We start from the raw sequence: 8,895 nt of genomic DNA on the forward strand, positions 1-8,895 counted from the left end.
CACAAACTGTGCCTGACTGACATCTACCTCCCAGTCATGTTGTACCCTTTATGGCAGGACAACATAAATTATATATATTGTTTTCTTTTTGAGCTTTTTAATTTTTTGTTTTGTTTTGTTGTGTTTTTTTTTTTTAAACCAACCAAGAAACAGTTCACCAGTTTACTTCACACCTATATGCCCACAGCATACAAAAATATAACTGACCATACTAACAAAAAACAGAAAGCTCAGGTATGAATGAAAAAAAAATACAATTGAAATCAAAAAGTAATTCAGGTGCAAACGTGCAATCAATTTAAACCAAAACTCTGTTTAACAGGTATTGTATTTCTCCTAACAATGCAAGAGATGAAGTTTCTTGGAAACAAATGTATTATGATGCACGGATTAAAGAGAAAAATAGAGACAACAGGTTTGTTTGTTATGAGCCAGACCTACACAGAATCAGTTATCTGCGATCACAGCACAATGCATGCTGGTAACATCTCTGTCCGACCTGATGTCATGTTGACATTAGCGATGATATTCTCAGATCAAGGCATCTGCAGGTTTCAGAGCAATAGTTGCTCTCAACTGACTACAAGACTTCAATACATGATGAAAAATACCTGGCTTACCCTAGATCTCATTGTCTCACACATGTGCTTTAAAAGGAAATCTTCATCTTTTTTTTTTTTGTTTAATTGCAATTATTTCAATTTTATTACTTGCGTTTTTGTATTATGAATATTTATTCTATAAATAATTAAAACTTCAGTGATTTACAGCAGTTTAAGCATCCAGAAAAGCTGAATAAACCCAGTGCAAATACAATAAGAGCTTTACCAGTATTTATTTCTTGTAGATGTTATGAAAAACTTTGTGTACCAAGTGTGATGTGAAGACTTTTCTAACATAACCTCTATACAGTTGACTAATCCCAAACGGCCTAATTGTAACAGATAAATCAAAGAAACTGTGTCCCTAGCTTTTCCTCACCTTTGGTTAATTGTGTTGTTAACCCAACCAAGAAGCAGTTGTTTTCTTAAAGATCCATTTAAACCAAAGTAAACATTCCTGTATCACTGGAAAGTTTATTCTGCATAATTGTATAATTATAATCTCCCTACAGACTCTCTAAGTCAGTACCTATAATTTTAATACCAAATTTGATTCATTTTTAGAGAAACCTTTCCAAGAAGTAGTTGCAGATCAGTTCCTTTTCTTGAAAAAATAAAATAAAATAAAAATAAAAATCCAATCCAAACAAGCACTGTTATTAAAAAATCTCTATCCAAGTGAAATTGCAAAACAGAACTAAAGCGGTGTCAAGGGCATGCAAATAAAGCAGGCAACGACATAATCGTGACCGTTAAGCCAGGCAAAGAAGAAGTGCGTCATGAGTATACCCAATGCCCCTTTGGTGATTTTCTGGGCAGACTCCCTTGGCACACCCGTGGCATACTTGGGCACAGGGTGGGATCAGAAAGAAGGCATTATTATCACAACTTCCGCCCCCTTAAATGAAAGCGCTCTCCTTGTCGTGATGCACTGGCAGTTTGAGGAAACTTGTCTTTTGTTTAGAACTCAAACTATGTCCACCACATCGTGTTGCTCAATACAGCCCCACATCTACCCATCATTCTTATTAAAAATGTGGAAGGTAACATTTTGGCCAGCTTGGTTTGACAAAAGATCATACATTTATCCAAGTTTTGTGTGAATACGTTTGTATTATTTTGATAACACCCAACTAACTACTTTCTAAATGTTATCTCCAATGTCACTGCATCATTGCGTCCCACTTTATCTGGTTTTATGTTTTATTCATACCCAACATGAACCTGAGCAAAGGTCTAATCAGCCTGAACCGAAACACCTGTGAGGGCTTCTAACATGACATGCAGTGAGGTTAAACATGCTGCTGTTGTTCTCCACATTAAAAGATCTGATAGAGACTTGATGTAGTGCAACACCTCTGCAACTCACTCACTGCTATGACTTTACATGCATTTCAAAACATGCCTTATGAATCTTTTATGCCGGTCCCAAGAGAAAGCTTTTGACATCAGCAAAGCAATCAGGCAATGGCCACTTGTTTACTCACAGCTGCCTGTAAGAAAAAAGAAAAGGCCGCTTTGTATACCCATCAAAATCATTTTTAAATAAATATTTTACCCTGCTGCCTTTCGGGCTCTCTTTGCTCAAATGTGCAGCGTGTGTGAGTGACATTTGCACAGTAAGGCTCGGGTCAAAGACTACTTGCAAATCAATCACTGTGTTTTAATCTGCGTGCAGTACATGATGGCAGGGATTTACCGCACCAGCACAATTAAGACTGTGTCAGCAAAGTCGACAGGTTGTCAATCACACAGAAATATACTAAATTGACTTTCAAATACTTTCCTGTTACTGTCAGGAAACTAATTGCATTGATCTATGGCAAAGCCAAACATCATGGCACTTAAAAACAAAGAGAAGGTACTTGGGCTGTGGATGACTTTTACAGTGGATATTGATGTGGATATTTTAGGACTGAGGCTTTTCATTTGCCAGTATTTTGTGCTGATGTTCAATATGTCTGAGTATCAGCATTGAAAAAAATAAGTATCCATTGCTTTTGTAGAATTGTGTTCTGGTGAAGGTGGATATCAATATCTGTGGAACAACATTCAAATTATTAAAGGACAGAAAAGCTCTCCTCTGGAGCTGAGGCTTATGAAACTCAGTGATTCTGTACGGCAGGCTGACTCTATCATTTCAGAGTGGAAACACTTGAAGGAGAAACACTCATGATGACATGAATACATTGTGAAAATTGCAAGTAAAATAACATGTTGAATGTATGTTTTCTCTGAGTTCTTTGTCTCACAAGGCAGAAATCATTTTTGGCATCAATGCATGCAGTACTCTGGAATTAACATCAGGCGGAATATTTTGAAACCTGTTTGCATATTTCACAGTTTTTGGCCACTTCTGTGCAGAACAACTCAGTCCTGACAGATTATGGCCTTATTATGGTAAACGTGTGAGCAGAGAGTTTCCTATTTACACATCTAACAGACTCGGACTAAAATTAGCATTCATTTGGAGTTGCATTTTGTCAACTTGATGAGAGTAAGCCAGATTTACCCAACTTTCAGCTCTGGTTTGGTTTTGAATAATGCCTGAGAAAAACTGTCTCTGTCTGGCAACACATTTCACTTTCCTCACCAGGTAGTCTCTAGGTCTAGTCTTTGGTGTTGGGCAGGTAGTGTATATTGGATTTAACCAAAGTTTTTATTGCCAGGTTGTCAAATACTCATACTTTGTCACACTCTGTCAGCATCTGATCGCCCTTTTGAGTCTGTATGAGCTGTGTCCTTGGTGAAACACATAACATGTACTGTGAAATGGTCACCATTAGGTTCAGACAACAAAACTTCTTGATTAGGTTTCGGGGGGAAAAAAACATGGTTTGAGTTAAAATAGGTGCATTTGTTAAAATAAGACAATTATATAATAATTTAATGTAAATACATCATATAGCAGCTAAGCCTAAACTTAAAGCCACTGAGGGGCTGCATAGACATGTTACTTACTAATTGACGTGCTCGCCTTAACAAACTGACAGCTGCTCTTGGGTGAAAACAACCTCTTCTTCTTTAATGCATAATTTATTTATCACCATTGTTGTCTTGAATGAAACGTGCATCATTCATGAATCTGTGTCCATGAAGCATTCAAATAGACAAATTTTCACCAATACATAGAGCACCATACACCTCACTTGACGTGACCCGGCAACACCTGTCTCTCAATGAATGGTTCCTACCTATATTGGCAGACACCCATGACAATACAGTGACCCCTACAGGACAAATTAGCAACTCACACACATTTCACACCATGGATGGCTCTTATGTGACGAAAATATGCAATGTGACTAAAATACGTGACATATGTACGTAACTTAAGTAGCATTACTTAAAAATAAGTCAACCTTGACTTATGGTTTCACACAGGACATGGACAGCAGTCCACTAGTGAATTTATATATAACTCACCCATTTATATTTTATCAAGGCTAACAAAAGACAAATAGCACCCTTTCTACAGATGTATGACACATACAGCTCTCCCCTGAATAAACATGTAACATGTATTCAACATTGTGAAATGGTTCTCATTAGGTTTAGTCAACAAAACGACTTGGTTGACAATTTAATGTAAATATGTGATGTGAGTAAGTACATGATGTATATATGTAACTAAAGTAGCATTACTTTAAAATAAACCAACACTGACTTTTGGTTTCACACAGGACACAAACAGCAGGCTTATGGCAACCCGGTCTCACTCTGAAGTCGTCAAAAGGACCAGGACAAGAACGAAAGTTAGGGTGGCAAAAGTGTGGGTAGGGCAGGTGGGAGAGGTGGTGGTTGGGTCCAACAAACACCAACTTTCACCCACGAGAGCGGTGTTTGCATTTTGCAAGATTATAAAGCCAAACCCTGTTCTTTTTTTTTTCTAAACCCAACAAATGAAGTTAACTAGTTAACTTAGGTTTGGGAGCAGGGTCACACCTCAACCACACCTCTAATCACCTGACAAGCCTACATATACCTGGCCAACCCATCCAGCCCTGTTTGTCTCAGATCTCTCAGCCCGCCCACCCTTTCCCCTTCTCTTCATCATCTCCACTACTCCTCTCATCCCTTCCAATTCCATCTAGTGCATATCTCTCCCATGTCTCATTCTAGGTACAGTCCGGGGGTCCATAATCAGCTTGGGCGGAAAACGCTGAGACGGAACCCCCACACTGAGTCTCCTTCTGCCCAGCGTCCAGCGTACCCTCCGGACCAGCCTGGCTGATGACACCCTCCATCCATCTTTGCCCCTCCCCTCTATATTCACTCACCATCAACATCATCTCATACCTCAGAACATTCATTAAAATGTTTAACTTCATATTGTTGTGGCGTGATCCTTGCTAGTGAACGTGTTTTTGTTGCCTAAACTTAACCGTGTGCATTACATGTTGCAGGAAAAAAAAAAAAAGTCAATTTGTGGTGTTGTACCGATGTAGTGTCTGTTTGAAAGAGACTGTATGTAAACAGTAAATAGTTTGTGAAAACGGAAGTGTATTTTGAAAGAAAACAATGCGTGTAATAGGCAGAACTTGACACAGCGCCCCAGAACGTCAACAACCAACGCACCCAGGGTACCTTGCATGTCGTACCTGGATGTGGAAAGTCCATGACCACATGTCGATATGTGACAAGGTCAGAGGGAGAATGTGTTGCTTCTGGGTGAAAGTCCTGTGTTTTTGTCCCATCCATCCACCCGGAAATCCACAGCGGTCGCACACTTTATACCCCAGTTGCTCTGAGTGTCAAATATTACCCAGAAGGGTTTACACTGGAGTTAGAAAAAAGCCTGGTGCATCTCATACAGACACTAAAGGGAGCCTTGTGCATTGGTATCAGGTGCTGAGGGACATGACAAAGCATCAAAGTTTGATGTCCTGGGGGTGAGATCAGGCTGGTTTTTCTCCCTGCTGCAGCTGGAGTTGGGGCTTGATGAGAGTGCAGACAGAGTTAAGCATTTATACATATGTGAGGTATACTGTGCTTAAACAATTACTTCATTGATCACTTGAGCTGAAAATAAACCTTCAATTTTGATAAATAATGAAATAACTCAAGTCAAATAAAAATGATATTTACTAATACTGACTTTAGATGCTGTGCACTGCTGTTTCTTTTTATTTATTTACCACTTTCAAACATGTTATATACTTACATGATATGAATTGAATGTTTAATGAATCAAACAGGCTATTAACGTACAAATAGGAAATATAGCTAAAAGAATAATCGATGATGAAAATAACTGTCTGTTATAAGAACCAAAGTAATGCCATGTGAGCAACACTTTTTGTATTACAAATGATTATTTAATTCATTTCAAAATTATTTTTTATAATTATGTTAATGAGGCTCCAAATTAACTCAGCCACAGCTGCTGTATTTTTCCCTGAAACAACGTTAACCTGTATGGTTGCTCTTAAATAAGCATAGCAGGTATGAGCATAAAGAGCAATATAGAAAATATTGACTGGTGGAGTTTTGAGCAAATGGAAAGGATGTAATTTGTCAAGTAGTGTGCCAATAGCATAGAGTTCCCTCTTTCCAAAGACCTGGGAGGCTATGATAAAACAAAATTGATTAGGTAAGAGGTGATAAACAGGAGACACAATTAGAGGGAAAGTGAAGTATATCAGCTGATTCATTTGCTCAAATCACATCATACACTGACAACAACACACATGCAGGGATAAAACAAACTGGAAAGATAAAGGGCCTATAGATTTCTGTCCCTTCCTGTGCTGTCCTCCCTCAGCCTCCGGCCTGAGCGATGGCTCTCAGTAACTTATGTGACGCTGAAGTTATCGCCATGATTGATGGAGTCCCAAAGGAATCAATAGCATGCGTGCCTCCGACGGGGAGAAAATGCCTACATATTCCAGAGCCATTAACTGACCACAGTTACCATACTCAGGGCAATGTTTCTCAATTTGACCTGCCTCTTCATATCAGGAGGGAGGTTAGATATAAAAAAAATCAAAAGAATCAGATACAGAATGCAAAGGTGTACGCTTACCACTCCCGCTCTCTGCTAAAAGCGTCGGGGGGCGAGCAGGAGGGCCGTCGGCCTGTTCCTCAGGTCAAAGGAGATTTGTTAACAGCGTCTGCTAGATCTCTACAATCTCTTTTTAAGTGAAAGTGTTTACAGGCAGGCTCGATGATTTATGACCTTGCCTTCCACAATCCTATACATCGCTCTCCATTTCTGAGATACCACATGTAAAGCAAAGTCAATTAAATGACTTGGTGCCACTGTGTTTTATCAGAGGGGGCAACACTGCAAATTGAGGCACTACCTTGATCAGTCATTTGACCTTTAATTATCTTCCTTCAAAACTGGATTAGATCAAGCTTCGTACCCAATGGAAACATGTTGTTATCTATCCTTTCAATTACCCCAGCCCCTTGATGAAGGGGAGGAGGGATTACATTTGAAAGGTGGGAAAAAAAGGTTTCGAACTTCTTTGTGAGTGAAGGATAAAGTGTGTTATTTTAAGGAGTGACTATCTCAAAGACGACATTCATGTTTTGTCTGTAACGGAATTTATTCTGTTTTGTTTTCTAATGTGTCCATACATGTGTGTTTTAGGCATTTACTCTCAGTCTCTAGATGTTGATACGTAAAATTGTGTATGAAGTTGTAGATAAGTGTTTTGTGTTTTTTTTTGTTCTTTAATTCGTTATTTTTTAAGAATGAATTTTATTTGTCTTTTATTTTTTGTGTCACATTTAGTTGTTTTGTCAGTTGGATCATCTCTTCTTGAACCACCTGTAATTGGTTTCCTATGATTGTTGATTGTATAATGTGTTCTGTTAATAAGGCAGAGAGTCCATTGTCCTCTGTGAGGCTGTTCCTATGCTGTGTCTCAGATTGGATACCTCTGCATTTATACTATATTCGAGTGCATAGGTGCCTTTAGACTGAGATTTATGACAAAATGCAGTGTACAATGAGTACTCGGATAGTGCACTCATAGCTGTCAAAAAAAAAAACCTTACCCTAAATGGTCACTATGTTGCGTACATCGCACCACAGTGGACACTGAAACATTGTACAAACATACATGCTTATTTTCCAACACATTCTCACTATGACGTCATCACATATTGACGTTTGCTTGTGCTTGTTACATGCATTATCTGTTTTCAAAATACACCTATGTTTTCAAGTAAATGTACAGTTTCCATGCAGTCTCTTTCAAAATAAATGCACTACGTCAATACAACACTGCAAATTGATGTGTTTTTTTTTTTCTTTCAACAACACTCGCACATGGTTGGGTTTAGGAAAAAGGAATAGGGTTTGGCTTTATAATCTTACGGGATGTGAACACCGGCCGCCCAGGTGTAAGACGGTGGTTATTGGACCCATCCACCCCTCCTCCTGCCGGCCCTACTCAGACTTCCGCTGCCTTAACTTTCGTTGTTGTCCCGCCACGTTTCCTCCTGACGCCATTAGGCGCTGTTAAACAATATTGGTGACTGGCAGCACATCATGCCAATGTGACAGAACAGCTTTTTTTATTGATGTCTGGCACTGGGAGTCACTGACCAAGCAGCAGTTTACAATGACTTCGGACTTCACTAAGACTGTACTGGTATTGGATATAAGCTATCAGTTTGCTCATTAAGCTAGTATAATAATGATTTCATACCACCAACAATGACGCAAAGGCTAATGTTAGCTTGCAAGCCAGCTAACAGTGGCACAATTTATCATCAGGCGTTGACATTACACGTGTTGTGGCCAAAGCCATTCCATGCTGAGGCATGTTAAATTGTTGTCTTAAAATATTTTAAATGTTAGATTTGTGGTCAGATGCTTGACAAGATGTAAATATTCACAAAATGTGGCAGCTATTATTAACTGGGTTGATCAGCTGGTGACAGTCACTCATTATTGGCTATAGATATTCACAGATATAGAAACATGCTATAAAAGCATGTTCTTTTTTTCATACAATACATAATTACAGAAAAAGTCAAACAAGCAGATGTGGGAAGCATATATTTTGGTGAGGGGTAATCCTTCGTCAGATGTTGGTGCCCGGTTACAATTCACTGAGCAAAAGAAGAAAAACTGTCAAATCTGGCATCATGATTTCCGGAAAGTGTGCAAGGGCCTTGTTTGATTTATCACTACCATGGCAAAATTTGCACACTACATAAGTAAGTACATAGCATACACAGTGTACTACATCTAAGTATACTTACTGAAGTATGTGATTTGAGTCACAGCTGTGCTTTGAGATAAACTCTAAAGTCAGCATGCTAACATACTTGC

The 8,895-nt window shown here is 38.8% G+C and overlaps 1 protein-coding gene across 1 annotated transcript in view; it reads left to right on the plus strand.

Moving 5' to 3' along the window:
* The window catches only part of LOC117253638 (NLR family CARD domain-containing protein 3-like), a 43,539-nt gene extending 38,572 nt beyond the window's left edge, over positions 1 to 4,967 (plus strand). The window contains exon 17 of the transcript XR_013491728.1: positions 4,725 to 4,967. The gene's annotated coding sequence lies outside the window, so the exon portion shown is untranslated. The remainder of the gene's footprint in view (positions 1 to 4,724) is intronic.
* The last annotated feature ends 3,928 nt before the right edge of the window (positions 4,968 to 8,895 follow it).

The sequence above is a fragment of the Epinephelus lanceolatus genome, chromosome 6 (assembly GCF_041903045.1).
Source record: "Epinephelus lanceolatus isolate andai-2023 chromosome 6, ASM4190304v1, whole genome shotgun sequence".
NCBI lineage: Eukaryota > Metazoa > Chordata > Actinopteri > Perciformes > Serranidae > Epinephelus > Epinephelus lanceolatus.